The 24985-nt window shown below is 37.2% G+C and overlaps 1 protein-coding gene across 3 annotated transcripts in view; it reads left to right on the top strand.

The window, feature by feature from the left end:
• The first annotated feature begins 1765 nt into the window (after positions 1–1765).
• LOC127660532 (AP-1 complex subunit gamma-1-like) overlaps positions 1766–24985 on the top strand; it is a 50743-nt gene continuing 27523 nt past the window's right edge. Inside the window, exon 1 of one of the 3 annotated variants that reach the window (XM_052150857.1) lies at positions 1766–1862. The gene's annotated coding sequence lies outside the window, so the exon portion shown is untranslated. Of the gene's footprint in view, positions 1863–1983; positions 2261–24985 lie in introns of those variants that run through there. The other 2 variants (XM_052150865.1, XM_052150848.1) reach the window with 2 other exon arrangements.

Below are 24985 nucleotides of genomic sequence, written 5' to 3'. Positions count from 1 at the left end.
TGGGTTCCTTCGGGATTTTCCTATGGGTTTTTATAATGGGTTATTTTAACTTATGAGAAAAATAAGGTAGCGTTGACGTTTTGTTCTACAATATAAATTACACACACTAATACGGAAATATTGAAGCCGTATTGTAATGTTTACCACAGACATTATTTAACATATAAATCCATAGGAAAATCCAGAAGGAACCCATGGCGAATAAGACTTCCGGGTTCGCCTACAAACTGACGTCACGGCTGAACGCGGTTGCCCAATGGCTTCCTCCCAACTTAAAGGGGTAGTTCACCCAAAAATGAAAATTCTCTCGTCATTTACTCACACTCATGCCATCATAGATGTTTATGACTTTCTTCTGTTGAACACAAACAAAGATTTTAAGAAGACTATCTCAGCTATGTAGTTCCTTACAATTCAAGTGAATAGTGACCAAAACTTTGAATCTCCAAACATAAAGGCAGAATAAAAGTAATCCAGAAGACTCCAGTGGTTAAACCCATGTCTTCAGAAGTGATATGATAGGTGTGGTTGAGAAACAGATCCAAATTAAGTTTTTTTTTTTTTTTTTTTACAAAAAGATTCTCCCTGCCCAGTAAAAACAGAAGAAGAAAGTGAAAGTGGAGATTTATAGTAAAAATGACCTAATATTGATCTGTTTCTCACCCACACCTATCATATCTTTTTCACAAGATATGGATTTAACCACTGGATTTCTTATGGATTACTTTTATGCTACCTTTATATGCTTTCTAGTCACCATTCAATTGCAATGTATGCAAGTGTACAGAGCTGAGTTTTTTTTTATTTATCTTTGTTTGTGTTCAGCAGAAATATTAAAGTCATACACATCTGGGATTGCATGAGGGTGAGTAAATGATGAGAGAATTTTCTTTTTTGGTTGAACTATCCCTTTAATTATTCCTTATAATAATATAGTAGTAATAATAATAAAAACATTTCCTCACATTTGTTATTATTATTATTCATAAATATGTTATTTGTGTGTGATATTTAAATTTTATATATATTTTTAATTTAATTGTATCTACATATAGTGTCAAGAATTTTTGCATTTTTACATTTTCAAAAAACATAATTTAGTATGATTTATAAGCAAGGTCAACATTTTTACTATCCTTATGGGTACACACACACACACACACACACACACACTCACACACACACTTTTGGAAAACTGTAGTGCCTAATGTCACAACAAAATTACTCATCGGTCCGAGAGAACGACCCCTGGCTTTCTAAACGAGAACCAGTTCAGTGACTCCCAAAGGAAGTGCCACAGCATTACATGCTGACGTCATCATTGACTGCCACGAGGTGACGTGTAGACCGCAGCACAGCTCTTTTGGGCAAGTCATCCGCCGAATTGACACGTAGCCCAGCATTGAAATAAAGGTGCATGCTCTTCACTGACACACTATTTCACCAGCTTCTTCAGCACATACATTATAAATATATTGCGATTAAAAATCGGTGAAGATTCACCTGTTTTCACGCTGACACAGTGGAGGGTGGTTAGACCCTCTTAGCATCAGCGCAATTCAAGAATTAAACATCATCAGCGTCAATGGGACATCAGTCCCCAATCTTTAATTTCTATTTTATATATAACCCTTTTAAACACGGTTAACGACATAAACACTGGCTTCCTGCATCATTTAGTACCAGATCAGAGCAGGTCGCACCTTCTCACATCCGCATTTCTTACACCTTGTATTTCAGTGTAACCTTCCGCCTGCGGTAGAAGTGCTGAGGCTAGGACCGTCACCATTTTGAATGTCTGGCCCGTTCCTCCTTCCGTCGATTGAGAAGATTGCACTTGTTTTCTGGTATCATAACGGCTGGTGAGTGAGACATTATTCTAACCGTTAACATTAACGACTTTGCACGCGACTGATGCGGCTCGGAGCTGTCAAGCTGCTCTGTTTTATGCGTATTTAGGAGGGTTGACTGTAGGCTGCATTGGAAGTAGAGCACACAAGCTAAAGCACTGGGACGCTGTCACTCACTCGAGCGCTGGCAAACTATTCCTCACTGTATATCCACGGGCAGTATGACGCTACCAGGCGTGTCCGCCGTGAAATACCAGTTAAACCACAGCCTCTGAACGTACCAGTTTGCAGCTTATAATGTACGATATGAGCGGTGTGTGTATATAATCCTTCATCAGATCGACTCTCAGTTTGAGGCCTGACTGGATTCCAGTCATACACGCAGCGCTTCATTCACAGGACTTAAAGAGGTATTTGATTCAAATAACATTTCCACTAGTACTCTTTAAAAGTACGTATGTGCAAACGTTTTTACCTCAGCTCACTGTTTATCCTTTAGCATGGCACTGAAAGATTTGTTCCAGAAACATCAAAGTCATCCACTATCTCCTCGAATATTAAGGATTTAACGGTCAATGTGTGTTCAAATAGTGCGCAGACGTAGACATTAAGAATATGAGGTTTGTTTAGTCACGAGTGCTTTCGATGGGACATGTTAAATATAGGGTTAGTTAGGTATGTTTGCGCTTTCTCATATATAGTCTATTTATAATGTCTTTACATCCATTTGGATTGAGATGGGACAATGAATGGCGTGTTGACATCTCTCTCTCCATTGTAATTGTGGAGTAAGGTTACAGAAATAAAGGAAGTGGCCGTGTGTAAACGTGTACCTTTCAAAGTCAGTCCTCCCAGTCCCTGGTTCAGTTTGCATGGCTACTGGATTATATTTGCATTCTCTGTCCACTCCAAGAGTGTCTGTGAACTTTTTTGGAAAATGTCACTTTTGTTGGAAAAGGCCTTGCAGCCTCTGGTTAAATTCCTGGTTTCCCAGCATACTTCTAACTAAGTACTCATACTTTGCAACTTTCACACCTGAGTTCTCAGGGAGTGGACGTGGTGCTTTAAAGGAATATTCCGGGTTCAATACAGATTAAGCTCCATTGAGGGCATTTGTGGCATAATATTGATTTAAATTAAAGACTTGTACCTCCCTTTTCTTTAAAAAGCAAAAATGTAGGGGAGCTGGGTAGCTCAGCAAGTAAAGACGCTTACTACCACACCTTGAGTCTCAAGTTCGAATCCAGGGCGTGCTGAGTGACTCCAGTCAGGCTTCCTAAGCAACCAATTGGCCCGGTTGCTAGGGTGGGTAGAGTCACGTTGGGTTAACCTCCTTGTGGTTGCCATAATGTGGTTCTTGCTCTTGGTGGGGCACGTGCGTGGATGCTGCGGAGAATAGCGTGGTCCTCCACAAGCGCTATGTCTCCACGGTAACACGCTCAAAGAGCCACGTGATAAGATGCGCGGATTGACGGTCTCAGATGCGGAGGCAACTGAGATTCGTCGTCCTCCACCCGGATTGAGGGGAGTCACTACGCCACCACAAGGACTTGGAGCGCATTGGGGAGAAAAAAAAATGCACAAATGTGGGTTCCAGTGAGGCGCTTGCAATGGAAGTGAATCTGTACATTTTAAAATACTTGCTGTTTTAAAAGTATTACCAAAAGACGTAAACAAAATACATGTTAACTAGGGATGCACCGATCCGATACCTGGATTGTTATCGGCTCTGATACTGAAGTTTTAGATGGAGCGGGTATCGGTCAGACAAGCCCGAGCCAAATCCGATACTGTGTGTTTGTCATGTTCGTTACTGTCAAGCTTAAAAAAATGACAAAAGAACCATGAAAACACCATTAAAGTAGTTCATATGACTTGTGCATTTTATTCAAAGCCACTTGAAGATGTGTGATAGCTCTGTGAATCACAAAAGTGATGTTTAATAAGTAAATATATTGTATGTGCAGCGCCAGCACATTAGTGCACACATAAGCACGCGCTAGCATTTGCAGCTATTTTTAGCTTTCACGTGTGTGCAATATTTGAGCGTTATTCATGAACAACATCTCGGATGTAGATGCTCAATAGTTCGGTTCACTTATAATATGCCTTTAGAACGGCACCTAAGGTATATTGTACCAGAATTTGGATAAGAAGCAAATTAAACTACTGTGAACTTGCCTACAAACAGACACATACAGGACTTCCTGGAGAGTTCAGAATGTCAAAATAAAAGCTCAAGGGTTTTAAAGATAAAGGTGCACGATTGAGATATATCACTATTATAATTTATTATATTATTATAATTTGTAAACAAATTATAACAATATTTAAGTTGAATGGGTGCCCAAAAAAAACTGTGTGAATGAAAATTGAGCTGATATTTTACAACTAAATTGAACAAAAAAAAAAGAGTCCAGATACAAGTTTAAAAAAATGTTGCTTGAAAAAACGTATTTTCTACTGATGACTTATACTGGAATTACTGTTAATTTTGCTGCTACATTATCCAGTATACTAGTTAATATCAAAGTGTTTCTTAATAAGCTTTACATTTATATTGAAATAATGTGTAGTTAGAGGTTTGTATTTCTTTACATTTTAAAGTGTACTCTCAATTAGTTCCACACAATAATGTAAAGATATTCTAAACTGATTATGCAAAAAAACAATACTGGTGTAAGATCGGAAGAGAAGTGCTATCGGTGCATCCCTAATGTTAACATTTTGTGGTGAATTCGCTTGCTAGCCTAAAGTTATGTCCAAATTTACTACTTTGTTGCCATGAAGCAAACCAAGCTGTAAACCATGTAATCCCACAAAAAAACTAAACTCTGGTTTAAACACATTTACAGCTCTAGTAATACAGGGATTTTAACAAAAAATGCATTTTAACTGCTTTTATAAAATCGTAAGCTTTGCGTTTCTGCCATTTTACTCCCCCAAAATTGGCCATTGGCCATTACTTCCATTGTAAGTGCCTCACTCTAACCTTGATTTTTGCTTTTTTTAAAGAAAAGGAACAAGTCAAAATTAATTTTTGTGGTTATCAACATTATGCCACATTGATTGAGGTTAAACACTATTCATTCACCCCAAAATTAAAATATTCTCATCATTTACTCGCCTTCATGCCACCACATAATGCAATTGAACAGGGTTCAGAAATTTGTAGCTCATAAAAGTGCACAAAGGCAGCATAAAGTTAATCAATTCGACTCCAGTGGTTCAATCTGTATTCAGAAGCGGTAGGTGTACGTGAGAAAGTCATTTTTTTTTTATGTAAATCTCTAATTTCAAATAGCCGTCTTAAGTGCTCTTCTCTTCTAAGAGTTCTTCTGTTTTCTTTGGCGATTCACATTCTTCGTGCATGTCTCCACCTACTGGGCAGAGAGGAGAATTGAAAGCATAAAAGTACTTAAATATTGATCTGTTTTGCACCCACACCTATCATAGCGCTTCTGAAGACATAGATTTAACCACTGGAGTCTTTTAAACTACCTTTGTGCTTTTTGAGTCTTTTCAAAGTTTTGGACCCTGTTGACTTGCAGAGGAGAAATTCTTCTGAAAATCTGCATTTGTGTTCAGCAGAAGAAAAAGTTATACACATCTAGGATGGGATGAGAGTGAGTAAATTATGAGTCTTCCCATTTTGGGGTGAACAATCCCTTTAACTTGAACCATGAATATTCCTTGAAATAATGGATATCCTGTTCTTTCAAACAATTTGGTGAGGGTGTTTCCAATTAGTTTATACCTCTACACAAAGAATCTTGAAAGTCACCTCCTTGTGGGGGTTGGTTTTTTTTGTACTCTTCTCCTGGTTGCTAAGCACAGCTTCCATGTGATCATCCCTGTCCCTCTGGAGGCAGGTGTTAGATGAAACGGCTTAGTGTCATAGAAACAGAGACATGATAATATTTTGCCTTGTAACCTGAACATGTCTTTCCCGGGCTCACATTTGAAAATATTAAGACATAAAAAATAGTGAATGCTCCCATTATCATAACATTGGCATGATAAAGGCTTATAGCAACAGCTAACACTTAGTCATTGGATTATCATGTTTTTATTCCATATTAGGACATATGCAAATGTTGTTGTAGAAGTGGGTTCTTGTTTCATTTACCTAAATACACTCTGATGATCCAATTGTTTGAATCTGATTTTAACAGCAGTTGTAAACTGTTGAAAAGCTCAATGGATTTCCCCAGAATAGCTCTCTTTACATTCCCATCTGATAGGGCTGAACGATTTGGACAAAAACAATCTAATAGCGTTTGTTTTGAAAAGTGTTGCGATTGTGATTTGATCTGAGAATGATAAACAAAAGTGATTGATTTGAACAGAAAAAAAGTAAATATATTTTTCCCATGCTCTACTGCTAACCGGAAATACTGTTCTAAAAAGTGTATTCACAATTTCACACTTGTCTTAAAAATTCAAAGATTTCTGCAAAACTAGCGTCACTGAATGGAATTGCAAAAATAAACAAAGCTTTCTGAAACGCCACTCACGCTTAGTCCCGCCTCCGATTCACGCCATTGAGTAATGTTGGTGCTTCCTTATATTTGCTGTAGTATAAGCTGAGAAAGAAAAAGTATTTTAACACCTGAAAAATTACATAATTCAGCTTTAATAAAATGATGAAACAGAGGAGAAAAACAATTATTTGGGCGTAGAACTAAAGGAACTGAAGAAAGCAACTGTTTGTAGTTGAGTTGACAACATCTTTTTAATGCAGTGAAATGCTCTCATCTTCCCTACTGTTCACAAAAACCTGGTGTCATAGGGTTATTTCAATTGTAACAGCCAAATGTGTGAAATTACGCACTGTGAATCTGTAGAGCTTTAAACAATGCATTTAGCGCATGTTTGCACACATGCGCTAAATGCATTTGCCTTTTGCAAATATAAATTGCATCATTTACTAATGATGCTCCATACCACCCTCAGATCTGAAACCTACCATAGTCTCTTACATCATCAACAAATGGCAGACTGAATAGGATCAATGCATTACAAATTGCATGAAATCAACCCTGTAGTGGGCAAAATATGCATCTTTAATTTCAGTAATCGCTGGGATCAGATCGTTTACACCTGTTGCTGAATAGGATATTCCAGACTAGGGTTGGGAATCTTAAGAATCGTAAGGAATTTTACAATTCCGGTTCCTATCCCTCTTAACGGTTCCAGTAACATTTCCAGTAATATTTTTTTAAGAATTATTTAGAAATGAGAAATGCACTATCACAGTTTTCTGCAGATTAGAAATCGCACATGCTCACCACGATTTGTTTTTTGAGATTTCGATCAATTGTGCATCCCTAATGACTTTTGCTGAACACAAATTAAGATGTTTAGAAGAATATTTCAGCTCCACACAATGCAAGTGAATGGTAATCAGCACTTTAAAGCTCCAAAAAGCACTCCAGTAGTTGAATTAATATCTTTTTATAGCAAAACGATTGCTTTGGTTGAGAAACAAATCAATATTGAAGTCCTTTTCACTATAATTGTATACACCCAGTTGCTCTTTAATGCGCATCCATGAGGGGACTCTGTTCACGCTGCCCCTCTCGTGACGTGAGCGTGCTGGCATTTTCACGTGAGAACTGACGCGAAACAACCGGAAGTGGCAGCCCTCATGGTTTGATAATCACACTGGGTCAGATCATGATTTTATTTCGATTAGTCCTACCATCTGCCCGAATCGCCCCAAGTTTGCTAATGATTTGATGCCTTTTGAAAAATACACAAAAGGGAATACACAGTGGAACAATGATTTTACTATTCTGAGAGTAGGAAGTAAGGTCACGTAAGGCAGACCTTGGAGAAAATATTTTAGCTACCCTGCCTACTGTCACCTTAATCCCTCCTTTGTACCCAATCTGTCCTCTAAGCAGTGAGGTGAACCCTGTACTATAAGCAGTTCCCATGTCTATTTTGGTGAAGTCTTTCATATTTGAATTTCTATAGGCTAAGATTATGTGCTCGAATAAGCAGTTATGCATTACTTGGAGCAGTGTAATTGAATGAAAGCTGATGTTAATTTTTTTTTTTGACACTCTTGCTGTCAAAGTGGATGATGAAGCCTCATGTTTTAGTGGCTTGGTGTGTATAGTCAGACTTATTGAAATTCATGACAATGCATTCTTCATTCCTGTAAAGGTGACTTCCTCATTCATTCAACTGTGAATGCTATGGCAACACTGATGTCACAATAGTTAATGCTGAATCACTAATTGTCACATTGTATATAGACGGCTATGATTGTATTCCACCTTGTTGGATGCGTAAAACCCATCTTGTATTCCTTTGCCTGTTTTCAAAAAGGATTGAGAGTATGCATGCCAGAGTAGATCAGTGACGAGCTGTTACGGGAACCACTTCCTTTTCTTGCAGTTGTTCCCTTGAGTGAGCTACCTAACCAATAGGGGTGGGAGGAAAAACTGTTTCAGTTATGCATTGCGATTCTTTCTCCAACGATTCTGAATCGATTCTCAAAACATTCAGAATCAATTCAGAGTTCAGTTTAAACCGTGGCAGCACAGTGGCGCGCGTCAGAGACAGAATGAGATGATAGAAAAATATATTTCTGTTAGACACACAAACTAATGCCAAGTGCACACACAGGGTTGTTTGCTGATTAAGAGAAGTATCACTAGCTGTTTGAGGCTGTGTATCAACCACACGACCATTCGTGCCCGAATGAATCTACAATCCCAAAATGCATTTACAAAGGCTACATCTACATTAATCCGGATACCTTTGAAAATGGCATTTTCGTTTCAAAACGCTCTCCGTCAACACCAGCGTTTTCAAGCATTTTCCAAAAGTTGTTCGTCCACACTGAAGCATATGAAAATGCTTAAATCATGTTACTGCGCATGCAGAAAATCCCTGTTGCATGTACGGTCTGAAACGCAATTGTCCTCGTGTTCAATGGCCGGACACCAATTCCGAGTAAACTTCCCTTCGTCTTTGAAGGAATGCAATGTGAAGGTTATACATGGTAACATTTAGTTTTTTAACAACTCTATCAAAGTGAGTATCAAGTACAACAGCGCTGCTATAACACGCGCCGCCATCTTGATTGCTTTGGTTGGATAGATCACATGACTGCATCACATGACAACAAATACATCATTTTCAGATATATCCGTTTTCACAGTCCACACTACAACGCAAAAACTGCATTTTCAAATGTATCCACTTTGGAGTTAGTTTTTAAAAAGCTCAGTTTTCGCAGACAAAAATGTCATCTCAGTGTGGACAAAAGGCCAAAACGGAGAGAAAATGATGCGTTTTCAAACGAAAAGTATTAGTGTGGACAAGGCAAAAGACATGCACATGCTTGTGACAGTTATTACACTGATTTGCATAGAATGGGATAAAACAGCTGAAAATAATGATGACCCTGTGGTTCAGGAGACATGGGTGATGTTTTTATATTCAAATAATTATTTGTCTCCTGCTTCCCAATGCCTATTCCCTCTTGCGTTCTCTCCATTTCTTTGTCTGTTGCTCATCTGGACAGTGCACAAGTCTGATAACTCATGTTTGAAATCCATCGTAGCGTGTGTGACGGGGTCATGATACCTGAGACTTCATAGTCACAGAGCAAACAGATAGAAGAGTTCATATGAGATGCTTGATAAATCTCTAAGGCCACTATATAAACTCCTTTACCTGTGCTGGTGCGGAGAGAAGCTGACATCCGCACAATCACAGAAGCAGATAACACATCTTAGACCATCAACTTGTGGTTATTGTTAAAATTAAAATAAATAGGCTTAGTATAGATTAACTTTAATAATTAAATACTCTTAAATAAAAATGATTAACAATGCATTAAACAAAAAAAAAAGTATTTTAATATAATAAGATGAAGTATATAATAGTGTTTATGTATTGTGACTCAGATTTTTGAAAATAGCTGTAACATCTATTTATTTTAACATTTCTTGTTCTTAATTGGTTTTAAACGTTTTTTATTATTTAATTTTCTTTATAATTTTTTTATATAAAGCACTTTAACATTCAAATGTGCTATATAAATAAAGTTGCATCGCCTATTGATTAAAAAAAATGGAGGACAATATGCATTGTGATGCATCGAGAATCATTTTGTAATCAAGTCTTTATCCTTTTGAATCATATTTGAATCGTGAGGCCAGTGAAGATTCACACCTCTACTAACCATCATCACATCTAGGAGTTACCGTTAGCTTTCATATTCCCTGTGCAGTGCAAAGCTTGTTACAGTAGGCAAAATGGGACTTGGAAAAATTATTATGAGCCAATTCTTCTGAAATCTATCCATCATATGTATATATTTTTGTCCTTTTATTGTTTCCCAGGGTACATTTTTCTTCCTTAGGAGCACATAAGATTGGCATTTCTTTGTAAAATGTCTTTAGCTATCATAAACTTGATACACAGAATAGTTTTTTTGGGCATTACTTGACGTATGTAAAGGGCTTCCTTTGGTTCTAAGTGTAAATTTGTTTTGTGGTGGTTTAGTCTTTTAAAGGCTAACAATGGTGATACAGTGTCTTGGTAATGCCAGCCAAATTTTGATAATATTTTTTTATGTGTTTTGTGTTTGATTTCAATTTCAGTTTTGTTTTAATGGTGCATAAATAGTTTTTATTTCGTTTGTATTGTTTTGAAAATTGACATTTTATTTAGCTTTATTAGTTTGATTTTTTTATCTGTTATAACACCAAGAAATCTTATCAATAACACTTTGCAATAAAGTTGTATTTTTTAACATTAGTTAACTTATCTTCGTTAACATGAACTAAGAACATTTTTAACATTTATACGTTGAATATATTATATCTGGAATACCAAGAATTATAAATGCTTTCAAAAATATTGTTGTTTGTAAATTCATGACATCTAATAGGGATGTGCCAGGATGGTCGACCAACTAACTAGTCATCCAATAACCAACTGGTCGATTAGTGGGATCAAAAACTAACATGAGTATTTTTATTGCTGGTGGTTTTAATGGGAAACACAATTCTGAAATTAATTTAGAGATGTCACTTCTCTGAGAGTGTTTTTGCATGATAGCTTGCTGTGCTTAACAGTGAATTTTATTCAGTACATTGAAACCCTCTGCAAGAAGTTGTCTCTTTAATGCTTTAGGTTTAGTCTTTTTATGTGCTGTCGTTGCAGCAAAGCACTGAATCAACAATACATTTCAAGACGATCACTGTCAGACATGAAATCCTCTGCTATGAGTAATATTCCCGTATTTGTGAGGTGCTGTGGAGAGATTAAAGTCTTGCTGATTCTGACTGACAGTGCTTAAAATTGTTGCTTTAGATAAGGTTTTGAACTGCTTGATGTCATGAACTAGATGTGTACATGCATCATTATCTAGTAGTTCTGCGCTTTTGAATGTGGAGCTAGGATCACCCTGAAGCAACCCGGTTACATTGAAGTGCGTCATTCTGCGTTCAGGATGTACATTAGTGGTTTTGTGCCACTCTGTATTGGAGCCTTAATTCTTATTTTTCTTACTTTGATAGTTATGTGCAATAAGATTTTATATTTATTCAGCCTATTTATTTGTTGAAAATCCACTAGACACCATGTTGAACTGCTGTCCGTATATCCCTCTAAAATGTATCTGATGGGGGTCACCTGAACATAACAGAGCCTATTTATAACTATTATCCTTAACACAGACTAGTCAGCTAGTCATTCAAACAATCGACCGACTAGTCAATTAGGAAAATTGGTAGTTTTGCACTTCTGGTATTTCGAATGCATTTAATATTAACAAAGCACATAATTGTAAAGTGTTATCAATATTATCTGCCTGTGAGTATTGATCAGAAACTCGTGCTCAAAACAATACCATCAGAGTTTAAGTTTTATTGGTGTAATTTTCATTCTGCAGCACTTGCAGAGATTAATGAAATGTGCTATAAATGCACCATTTATATGTACACTGGAGGCCAAAAGTTTGGAATAATGTACAGATTTTGATGTTTCGGAAGCAAATTGGTACTTTAATTCACCAAAGTGGCATTCAATTGATCGCAAAGTATAGTCAGGACGTTACTTATGTAAAAAACAGCACCAACACTATTTGGGAAAAAAAGTCATCACTCCAACACCTTATCCTTGAGTAATCGTGCTAAGTTGCTAATTTGGTACATGAAAATCACTTGCCATTATATCAAACACAGTTGAAAGCTATTTGGTTCCTTAAATGAAGCTTAAGATTGTCTTTGTGTTTGTTTTTGAGTTGCCACAGTATGCAATAGACTGGCATGTCTTCAGGTCAATATTAGGTCAAAAACTGGCAAAAAAAGAAGCAATGGCAAAAAGTTTCTCTACAGCCGTGGCCAAAAGTATTGGGAGTGACATACATTTTCAGTTGTTGTGGTGTTGATACACATTGTTTCTAGATGATTGTGCTTGGTGATCAGATGCATTTTAAATAATTGCAAAAAGTTTCATTGGCCAAATAAACACAACCCAAATTTCACACTTTTGTTTTTTTTTTTGGCCCTGGCACAAAGTGACCAGCTAACATCATTTCACTAATCATATCAACAGCACCTGGGAAAGTGTGTGAGTACTAGTCAGGTGAAATCACTATCATTCTGTTTGGATTATAAGAGCAGACTGATTGCTAAAAAAGGAGGGAAGTGCTTCCAATCATTGTGTTCTTGTTCGCAATGGTTACCTCTAAAGAAAGACATGCAGACATAATCACTTTGCATCAAAATGGCCTCACATGCAAGGAAATTGCTGCAAAGAATATTGCTCCTGAAAGAACCATTTAACTGGATCATCAAGAACTTCAAGGAGAGAGGTTCAACTGCAGTGAAGAAGGCTTCAGGATGTCCCAGAGTGTCCAGCAAGCACCAGGACCATCTCCTCTTCCTGAGAAGTCAACTACGGAATCGTGTCACCACCAGTGCAGAGCTTGCTCAATATTGGCAGCAGGTTGGTGTGAGTGCATCTGCACGCACAGTGAGGTGAAGACTTTTGGACAATGGCCTGGTGTCAAGAAGGGCAGCAAAGAAGCCACTTCTGTCCAAGATAAACATCAAGGACAGTCTGAAATTCTGCAGGAAGTACAAGGATTGGACAGCAGAAGACTGGTGCAAAGCTATTTTTCTTTGATAAAGCCCCGTTCCAACTGTTTGGGACATCTGGAAAATCGATAGTCTGGAGAAGAAAAGGTGAACGCTACCATGAGTCCTGTGTCATGCCAACAGTGAAGCATCCTGAGACCATCCATGTGTGGGATTGCTTTTCATCCAAGGGAGTGGGTTCCCTCACAATTCTGCCCAAAATCACTGCCATGAATAAAGAATGGTATCAAAACGTCCTGCAAGAGCAACTTCTCCCAACAATCCAGGAGCAAATTGGTGGTGATCCGTGCATTTTCCAGCATGATGGAGCACCATGTCACAAGGCAAAAGTGATAATGAAGTAGCTCGGAGATCATTACATTTGAAATTTTGGATCCGTGGCCAGGCAACTACCCGGATCTTAATCCCATAGACAACCTGTGGTCAATCCTCAAAAGGCGAGTGGACAATCAGAAGCCCATAAATTGTGATTAAAATCTGAGCACTAATAAGGCAAAAATAGATTGCCATCAGTCAGGATTTGGCCCAGAAGCTGATATCCAGCATGCCAGAGTGAATTGCAGAGGTTATGAAGAACAAGGGTCAACACTGTAAATATTGAGTCTTTGCATATATTTAATGTTTTTGCCAATAAAAGCCTTTAAAACTCATGAAATGCTTATCATTGTTGTCCAGTATACCATAGAAACATGTGAAAAGATAATCTACAAATACTGAAGCAGCAAACTTTGCAAAACACAAAATTTATGTCACTGCCAATACTTTTGGCTATGGCTGTGGAAACTCATCCGTCAGTCATTATTTTGAGGAATGAATGCTATAATATTGTGATGCACCGAAATGAAAATTCTGGGCCGAAACCAAAAATTCTGGATGCACTTGGACTGAAAACCGAAAATGTTTAAATTGTTTTTTTAATTATATAATTGTATTAATATTATACTTTTTAATTAATTTCATGAATTTAATTTATCTGAATTGAAACTACAAACCAATAAAATGATCACACTTTTATTGAACGTAACACACCAAAATTGGACAGAAAATATATTAAATCAATATTAAATATATTATTCTTTATTCAGTTCTTTAACATATCAAATTTAACAGATTTTTTTTTTTTACCAATTATCTAAATAATGTAACGTTCTAGAAAACTATAATGATATGCAAAACGGCAGTCAAGTAATGAACTTAGCAGCTCTAGGCTAGCTTCTTGCAAATACAAAAAGTTAAAATATGATACACAATCATTTTAATGAAAGCAACAGGCAAAAAACACAGAAGCAGAGGGCCTCTTCTATTTATGTAAACATATTTCCACTTTAATATAAAATGATTGTGTTTAAAATGATTGTGTACAGTTTGAGATTGTGACCAACCTCAAACTGTAAACGACAGATGTAGCCTCTAGTGAAGAACAAAGTTGTACAGGGCTAAACCTATTGTAATGTAATTGCTATACACATAGCAAATTTGACTGCTTTCTATTTAAGTAAAAGTGGCAAGTTTCTCTTCAAGAACAAAAGTTGCTCCGCTTTCTGGCAGGAGAGATGGTTCTTCTCATCAAGAACTTGAGATGCTGCATTGAATAGTGCTCTCTCTCTCTCTCTCTCTCTCTCTCTCTCTCTGTGTGCTGGTGCTTGGGGCAGATAAATACCTGCGTGCAGTACGCAATCTTTGTTCATGTACCAGTAGTCAAGAGTAAAAATGTCATTTTTATGGCCGGAAATTTTCGATGGCCAAAATTTCGGTGCATCCCTACATGCTTGCAATTGCCAAAAAAATTAAGATATCATTCAAAGTTGAACACTAAAGTTTTCAAAGACAAAGGACAACTGACTATAACAAGGACAGAAAGAGATGTGGAAGGCCAGATGTACAACTAAACAAGAGGATAAGTACATCACAGTCTCTAGTTTGAGAAATGGACGTCTCGCATGTCCTCCGCTGACAGCTTCATTGAATTCTACCCGCTCAACACCAGTTTCATGTACAACAGTAAAGGGGAGACTCAGCAGGCTTTATGGGAAGAATTGCAAGTAAAAAGCCACTTTTGAAACAGAGAAACAAAAAGAAAACATTGGAGTGGGCAAAGAAACAGACATTGGACAACAGATAATTGGAAAAGAGTGTTATGGATCTTAACCATTGAGCTTTTGTGGGATAAGCTAGACTGTACGGTGCGTGAGAAGTGTCCGACAAGACAGCCACATCTATAGCAAGTGCTACAGGAAGCACAGGGTGATGTCACCCGAGTATCTGGACAAACTGACAGCTATCTGCTAAGCTGTCATTGCTGCACGTGGAGGATTTTTTGAGAACTCTGAAGTAGTTCAAATTGTAAGTGTTTTTCACATTATTAATGTCCTGACTATACATTGGGATCAGTTGAATGCCACTTTGGTGAATAAAAGTACCAATTTCTTTCCATAAGAGCAAAATCTATACATTATTCCAAACTTTTGGCCTCCAGTGTATTTGCCATACATTTAGCTGGAACTGCTCTGACATCTCAGCATTTATCTGCAGCATGGACTGGAATCACACATGTCAGATGGCCCAAGTAGTTGCTAATTTGCTAATTTTCCAGAGGTATTTGAAATAAAGATATTCAGAGGTTTTGTTTGAAGTTAACTAAATGGGGCTTTAATTTATTTTGTGCTGCCTCTGCAGTGTTTCCTAGACAGTGGCACCATTATTTACTGGTTTATTTTGGTGTCATCCAAAGCCCCCTCCCACAGATTTACATTCCTCTAAACAGCACATATGCAGACGAACTGTGATTGGTTGTTTTAACATGTCAAACAGCTGGTACTTTTAGACTAATAATAGGCCCAATATATTTATTCAGTGCACCTGTTTGTTGTGATTGTGGTGGAGAGAATTGGCAGGCTACGCCAAACTGTAGTCAAACAGTTATGCGATCCATTGCAAACAACAAATGTAAAGCTTTCAATAGTCAGCATCATCAAAACTGTATTGTCTGCAGCTTTAGTTAAGCTGGGACTGTAAATTGCCCTTAGCCTGTGTGTCATCTGCATGGAGAAGTTAGCTAATGCTAACATAGTGCCAAGTAAACTGAAAAGGCTCTTAAAATTAAGCATCCCTGCCTAAAAGGAAGAAGCCTTGGCTTTCATTGATCTGACAGAAGACCAAAATCAGCACGAGTGGGAGCACATGCTGAACTGTGTGAAGGCATCTGACACTATATACAAGGGCCTAGTTACTTATTGGTGGAGCTTATTGAGGCTGAAAAAAGATTATTGGTGTCTTAGTGTTAAATGGTTTAGAATCACTAATTTGTGAGTTTTCTTTTTATGAATGGTTTCAAAATACATTGGCAACTCTAGAGCCCACCAAGTTAAACTTTGTTGTAAGTGCAGTGGTGCTTGGAGGAATATAATTTAATAATATTTGATGTGCAATGTTTCAAGTCCTACAGGAAGCGTGGGGTGAAATGTCACCTGAGTATTTGGACAAACTTGCAGCTAGAATGCCAAGGATCTGCAAAGCTGTCATTGTTGCACATGGAGGATTTTTTGATGAGAACTCTTTGAAGTAGTTTAAGAAGTTCTGAAATGTTTTTTCAAATTGTAATAGTAACTTTACACGTAAAAAATGCTGCCGTGTTTTAAACTGATCTCAGAAGTTTTGAGAATAGATCCAGAATCATTGGAGAAAAAATCACGATGCATCCGAGAATCCATTTGTTTTTCTCCCTCCCCTTGTATAAATCTTTTTTTTTAATTTCTCACCTTAAAATCAATTTGTATTTGTAAGAGGAATAATACTGATAAAAAGGTTAGCAAATTTTTTCTTCCAAGTTATTGGGAAACCAATTTCTCCTGCATCAGCTGTAGATAGACATTCAGTGCTTTTGGCTAAAAACAAAAAAGCAAAAATTTCATAAAGCTTGGCAAAACATTTAAGGAATGTTCCAAGTTCAGTATAAGTTTAGCTCAAATGACAGGATTTGTGGCATAATGTCCCTTGTTTATTTAATAAAAAGCTACAATTGTGGTTACTGTAAGGAAATTACAATGGAAGTGAATGGTGCCAGTCCAAAAACCTTGAAAATACCTTTAGGGCTCAACTTTAAGCATTGTCATGTGTCTGTCCTTCGGACAAGTAAATTGATCATTCCTTGTCCAAGTAAAAATGTTACTTGTATGGAGACAAAAAAAAGATGGGACATAAGAAAAAAGAAAAGCCACTATCGTTGTCATTTACAACTAATAGGGATTAAGAACACAGTGCAGAAAGATGGTAAATCATTACTAACCCTCAAGCATGTATGAATTTCTCTGTTCTGAGGAACACAAAATTATGTGCAAAATGTAGCAGAATGTTAGTCACAGTCACTAATTCTGTCACTGCATCTTTTTTCCCCATAAAATAAAAGGGAGTTGAGACTGAAACTAACATTCTCACTAGCATCTCCTTTGAGTTCCACGGAAGACAAGTCAGACAGGTTTGGAACAACATAAAAGCGAGTAATGACGACAGAATTTTTGGGAACTCTGTACAATGATGTTCCATTCATTAACATTAGATAATGCATTATATATCATGAACTAACAATGAACAATATTTTACAGCATTTATAAATCTTAATGTTAGTTACTAAAAATAAAATAAAATACATTGTTAGTTCATAGTGTGTAAACTAATGTTAACATACAACTTTTTATTTGAATGTATTAATATACTGTATGTTGGAATTTAACATTAACCAAGATGAATATATTATATAAAAGGGTTTATTGTTAGTTCATGTTTACAAATGGAACATTTTTGTAAAGTGTTACCAAATTTAATTTTTGGGTACATCTCTTTGAGAGTACAAGTCAGTTCTCACCAGTTGCATTAAAACTGGCTGTTTAATATTGACAAAATGCAGTGAAAATGTTAACAGATAAAATCCTGAGAGAACCTTGCTGCTAAATCATTTGTTGTATATTCAAAACAGATATGCATATTAAAGAAGGATAATGTTTTGATTGTGTATTTGATTAATGTTATAGTATTAATATAATGTACATTTTTATATACTTATTAAAATTGACTGATTCACATGGCAGAGAAAATACCTCTGATACATACAGAGAAGATGGAGCTCTAGAAAGATGAGATGTAATGGGAGCATGTCTGTTTTAAGATTAATGGGAAAACAAGCCAAATATCGTTTTAAGATCTCTCCAACATAGCACGTTTGCGATGGATGCCGCTTTGTTGATTATAAACCGGAGCAATAGTTTTATCGCACCGATTGCATATAGAGACGTGGTACAACACCATTTGCATGTCCAATTTACAGGTTTATACTCGTATATGTAAAATCTAAAGTTCAGTAAATATTCCCCACTGCTCGCACGCACAAGCTGCTGAACGCTGCACCACGAGTGAAGGCGAGAGGGCGATGCGATAGAGGGAATTCCCCACATATTGAAAGTGAAACATGGAGAAATTATTAAAATTGTTCTATCCCTGCATTCCCGTGCTATTGAGCTAACATCCGTTATTTAGATTTTAATCAGGCAACTTGTTCAGTCGGGCAAGTAAAAGTCTCTTTAACTTGCCCATTCGAAATTCCACTTGTCCCGGACAAACGGACCAGCATTAAAGATGCGCACTGCAGTGTTTCAAAAAATAGCCACAATATGTCAAAATTATAGGCTACGTTTGAAAATGGCTTTATTCTCTGAGCAAAGGTAAATCCAATATTACAACTGCGTTGTCTTGACAACGTGTCATTGGTGAATCCCTGATTTTGTCACACTAAAATCAAGTTAAAACCTTTGTGGCAGTACTTTTTGTAACACTTATGTCTTCACTGTCCTCATTCACTTCCATTATAAGTGCCTTAAGGGAACCATTATTTTTGCTTCATTTTAAATGAATGCGAGACGCATCAATTTGTTTTGTGGATATCAAAATGATAATGTGAGCTTAACTTGTATTGAACCCAGAAAATTAATTTCTTGTGTTTCCCTGTTGCAATAACACTTCACTTTTGTTATTCATGCTTGGCAATGACATTGTATATTTGTCAAAAAGTGCTCTCCTTTACGCAGTCCATTTACAAAACCGAACCCTCTATCCCTGCAATTACATTCGTTATTTTGCTGGTAGATGCTGAGAATGCCTTTGTTTAGCAAGTAATTGCTGTAGTTTCACTCTGTCTAGAGCAGCTTAATTGGGTGCTGCATGCTAACAGATTAAAAGTGCCGGGTTTCTTCTGTTATGGCAAGCCTAAAAGCAGCTCTTGTCTCTCTGTGTGGAGAAAAATTATGAATATTAACTTTCTGTCTTGCATCTTGGCACATTTGTGATGGACATACTAATGTGATTAATGCACAATCTCAGAGCAGTAAACCACTTGTGGAGTTCTGCCTTTTCAGTGGCATTGCTTGCATTTAATAAATTAACCTCACATTGTCCACATTCTCCATCTCTCCACCTGTCCATTGAGAGAAGCATGGAGAAGCTGGTCTTTGTGAAGGGTGAAAGTGGTACTTTAATATTTTTCTGAGGAATGTCATGTACTTTCAGCCTCTTGTCTGCAACATGAGTCATTTCCTATGCCCCTCAGTGATCTGAGTGTTTATATAGACTACTCCACATTCATATATTAAAAGCTCTGTCTGCCACAAAGCAGTCCCCTCACATCAACTCCTACTCCAAATTCCTAACATAATCTAGAGAGGTTTTTGATAAATGAGCCTTCTCTCCCCATTAGCATCCTCAGTTCACTCCTTCCGTGCTAATATCAATTTCCTTTTCACTGTTTATGAGCCTGTGTTTATTTGGGACACATGATTCCATTTCTTTCTCTTCCGATACCCGAGCCCCAAATTTGCTATGAGTGCGCATCAACAGAGCAGCGCTCATTTAGGATCGGTCGGGCTGATACCCGATCTGGATAAAACCTCATCATTGGAGATGATTCCTATTAGGGTTGCTCTGATACCAAAATTTTGGCTTCAGTGCGATACCAGCCCTGGTACCTTGGTATTGATACTAGATTGATACTTCGGCAACAAATACATTTACATTTATGCATTTGGCAGACGCTTTTATCCAAAGCGACTTACAGTGTACATATTACAGGGACAATCCCCCTGGAGCAACCTGGAGTTAAGTGCCTTGCTCAAGGACACAGTGGTGGTGGCTGTGGGGATCGAACCAGCGACCTTTTGATTAACAGTTATGTGCTTTAGCCCACCATGCCACCACCACTCCTAAATAAATAACCTCCGATTACTGATAAAATCACACAGAAAAGGACTTGATTAAAAGTCTTGCAAATTCTACATTTTCCATTTAAAATTTTCTGGATTCCATGTTTTGTTTTAATTAAATGTTATCAAAACAGGTGATAAAGATGTGAGTTTAGAATGTCAAAATAAATGCCAGAGGATTTTAAAGTTAAAGGTGCATGATTGAGATATTACTATATATTAAATTATAATTTATTATTATTATCATATGTTTACAAATTATAACAATATTTAAATTTAGTAGGTTCCAAAAAATAAATAACTGAATGAAAAGTGAACTGATATCTTAAAACTAAATTGAACAAATAAAGAAGTCCTTTAACCTGTTGATACTTACCCCCCTTTTTTAGCACAAACCATGAAAATGACATACCTGAACTTAAGTAAGGGTTAATGCCCGACGAGGTGTCCATTGTCAGGTTTTAATGGACGACGGCGAGGTGTGAACCGGCCGACGCGCAGCGGAGGACGGTTGCCTCCGCCGAAGGCCATTAAAACCTGACAATGGACACCTCGGAGGGCACCTCGGAGGGCATTAACCCGCTTATACCATGGTCACTTGCCAAATAAAACATTTTTAAAACATTAGTTTATATTTTAATTAGGCTAAATCTAGTTTTTACAAATAATAACTTGCCTGACGGTTTATTTAGCAACCGGAGATATTTATAGTCCGCTCAGCTTGTAGAACCCTTCAGGTTCAAAAATGCATTTTTTTTTTTCATGAAACACAAAGGTAGGCATAGTTATTTTTTTATTACACATAAAACAATTAATCAAACAACAATCAAACAAAAAAAACAATTAGTTCTGCGCTCCAGCGATTTGCGCTTATAGAGGGCAATAAATTAATCAGATCAAAGAGAGGGTCATTTGCCTACATGCTAGCTTTTTTTATTTACAATTAATTTCAACGTTTCCATTTATAGTGCAATTTGAAAAAGTCGGCCAGTCAGACATAGCGGCCTTTGAAGGAGGATCCACAAAAGCTGGGTACTGCCCATGATGGGCACTTGATGCAGACAGTACGTTGCTCCAGCTTCGTCTCTCACGGACTGACGGAGCCCAGTAAGCCTGCAGACTGCTCTCGCATCGATGGCCTGTCACCGACATTATTTGACGGCTCTCCAGTCCAGCATCGGAGAGTCGACCTACAGCGGTGCTTCGGAGGCTGTGGTTAGTGTAGACCTTCGAAAGACCCACCACCTATGATAATACGATGATGATGATAATAATAGTTATAATTATAATAAAAGTAGGTCTACTAGGCCTAATAATACATTTATATTGACATAAATTGTAAATACATCTTCGCTGATCTTTTTCATCATGTTCCCGAGGTAGTGGATGCCCATCGGCTCCCGGCTGTACCACACTTCGGAAGCGGATGTCACGTTGCGCTTCGGATGGTGGTAGAAAGCTTTTGCGTCAGATGGACATTTGGACACATAGGACGTGAAACTTTTCACCGGACACAGCGGATCCCCGGGTCTGGCAAACATAAAACCTCGGAAGTTTTCCTTATCTGGGTCATTCGGATCGTTGTGGTTTTTGGTGTGCGGATTGTAAGCCAGGGTGACAAACTCAACCCCATCCTCGTCTCTCTGGACTTTAAAAGACTGCATGGAGAGCTCCCTGTTGCCCTCCCTGCCACGCCGAGCCAAACACAGCTGGATGTCAAACCAGACTTTTCTGACCAGGCCAAGGGGCGTATCGGGAGACAGTACAGGTGAATTCTTTATGATTTCAAGATCAGACTCAGAAATACGTGGATGGTGAACGCTGGTATCTTTACCGCTTTTTCTGTAACGCTTAATTATTGCTTTAAACACAGCATTACAGGTCATGAATCTGGTGTCAGTTATAATATTGAATTCCCTTATATGGCGGTTGATACCGGCTCTCAGGCTCCTTAGGCTTGAAACGCTGTACTCTCCTCCTGCCTTGGTTGTCTGGACAGCTGCGTAAAACTCCCGCAGGGTCTCATTCAGAGCAGCAGCGGTGTAATTTTCAAAGCTGGAGTCCATTTCTTTTTGAACAATAAAGTCTCTGAGTGTATTTACTGCCCATTTCGTATTTTTTTTTTCGTGTTGATCTCATCTTTTTCGTCTTCTATTTGATTCAATTCTCCCGGTGTTATCGCTTTGTGTCCTTTCTCCATTTTATTTACATTTTTTCTTTCTTCAGCAGCATCCCAGTCGTCAAAGTTGTCATATTCTCCATAAATGTTAAAAGAAATAACGAAGTCGCTCATTGTTGTATTAGTAGGCTATGTAATATCTAACTAACGTTAGATGTTTGTTTTGATAGAGCAAATTGTTAACGGATACTTTGACTGCCTGTTGCTATGGTTACTCACAGCTGTTGTAGGCAGCGCATTTATTTATTAATTTCGAATGGTAAACAGGCAGTTTCACCAGAACTACTTTACTAGGTGTCCTCTATCACTTTTTAACGTACACCCTGCAGCCAATCAGAATCGAGTATTCACCCAGACCATGGTATAAATGGTTGGACACTTTGGATTATTGACACAGTTGTAGTATCTTTTGAAAGAAGACACTTTGGGCTTTATTGAACAGAGGCTTTGAATACTTATGTACATGTGATTTTTTTTTTTTTTTATTTAATTTTTTTTTTATAACTTTGCAAAGATTTCAAACAAATCTTTTCCACGTTGTCATTATGGGGCATTGTTTGTATAATTTTGAGGAAATTTATTAATTTAATTCATTTTGGAATAAGGCTGTAACATAACAAAATGTGGAAAAAGTGAAGCGCTGTGAATACTTTCCGGATGCACTGTAAATATCTGTAAACCTCATTGTACTACACAACCCTCCAGTGGAGTCATTAGCTTAATTCATAAATTGTTTGAGGGCAAAGGGAATTATGAGGGTTGAAAGTTGATTCGGTGTATATATGTTTGCTTTTCTGTTTCATGTGTCTGAATCAATAAAAGGTGTTAATCAGAAAAATACATTCATGAATTGTTTGTTAGTTTGTGCTGGATTCATGTTGAATGGTGTAAAAATGGGCCCATGCAGTTGAGCATAAATAGGCAGCCATGTAATCTTACCACCTTGTGTGCGCACTTTAAATTTTTAATCCGTCTTCAGTGGATTGAAACTTCAGTGCTCTCTCTCTTCTGTTGAAGGAATGGAATTTCACAGGTGATTTCACCTGCCTGTGTCGAATTGGCTAATGTAGCTGATTATGCTTTGATTATGTACTGATTTCCAAGTTTTTTTTTTTTTTTTAGAATGATCATCCCCATAGATTATCACCACATGTGCAAGGCAATTATATGAGATGCTTAGCATCCTTTGGGATTGTTAGAGCTTTGCAGAAAGAAGGATCAAAAGAGGGCTCTGGGGTGTTGTGCATGAAATTCATCTTTCAGTGCAGGAGTGATTTGACTATTTACATTATTAACATTATTAGATTTGACAAACCAGTTGCTCTTGTAAACCATCTATTAAAACTAATTCATCAGCTAATATCATAATAGAACATTTACCGTAAGAGAAAAGCACACCATTAATTAAAGGAATATTCCTTGAAAATTCAAAACAAGTTAAACTCTATCAACCGCATTTGTGGCATAATGTTGCATTATGCACAAAACATTTTTATTTTTATTTTCTTGAAAAAAAAAATAAAGTGTTACAGTGAGGCGTTTAATGGAAATGAATGGGGCCAATTTTTTGGAGGGATTAAATGCAGAAATGTGAAGCTTTTAATTTTATGAAAGCACTAATTCTTCTGAAAAAAACTCGTGTATTACATCAAGGTTATAAAATTGTATGTAACTTTACACCGAAATGTAAGTGATTTTAACACAAAATCATGTTTACGTGCATATTTTGTCTTGTGGCTATACTTCTGATATTGAGTATTTTAATGTTTAAGAGTTTACCCCATGAACTTCCATTGTAACTGCCTCTCTGGAACCTAGATTTTAGTTTATATATATATATATATATATATATATATATTAATATTTGTTAATACTTTGTTAATATTTCTTATCTTAACTTCTGTTGCCATGGCAACACATTCATTGTAATTCCTTCCTATATTTGGGTGTTTTTGAGGCAGATATCATAAATACTGTTGCCATGGCACTTGGCATGCTTAAAATTTCAGGAAATTTTGCACACACATCAGAGGTGTAGGCCAATAGGCAAAAGTCTTAAATTGAATAAAAGTGTGCGGGAATTTCCCTCGTTATGAATTTTGAACTTGCAGGAATTATTAATATTGTGCGCATTACCCGCAATCCCATGCCAAATTTCAGGCCACGTGCCAATCTAAGCACGATCAGCATTCACACATTTAAGAGCAATATAGTGCACTAGAGATCGATGGCCTGATTGTTTTTAGGTTGTTGATCCAATTTTGCTCTGGCTAATGCAAGCATAGGATGAATCTTCATTTGTCTTTGTGGCACATAGGGCTGGACAACAAAATATCAATATACACTCACCTAAAGGATTATTAGGAACACCTGTTCAATTTCTCATTAATGCAATTATCTAATCAACCAATCACATGGCAGTTGCTTCAGTGCATTTAGGGGTGTGGTCCTGGTCAAGACAATCTCCTGAACTCCAAACTGAATGTCAGAATGGGAAAGAAAGGTGATTTAAGCAATTTTGAGCGTGGCATGGTTGTTGGTGCCAGATGGGCCGGTCTGAGTATTTCACAATCTGCTCAG

The sequence above is a fragment of the Xyrauchen texanus genome, chromosome 2, assembly GCF_025860055.1.
Source record: "Xyrauchen texanus isolate HMW12.3.18 chromosome 2, RBS_HiC_50CHRs, whole genome shotgun sequence".
Lineage (NCBI taxonomy): Eukaryota > Metazoa > Chordata > Actinopteri > Cypriniformes > Catostomidae > Xyrauchen > Xyrauchen texanus.
This window is presented reverse-complemented; position numbering and strand designations above follow the sequence as displayed.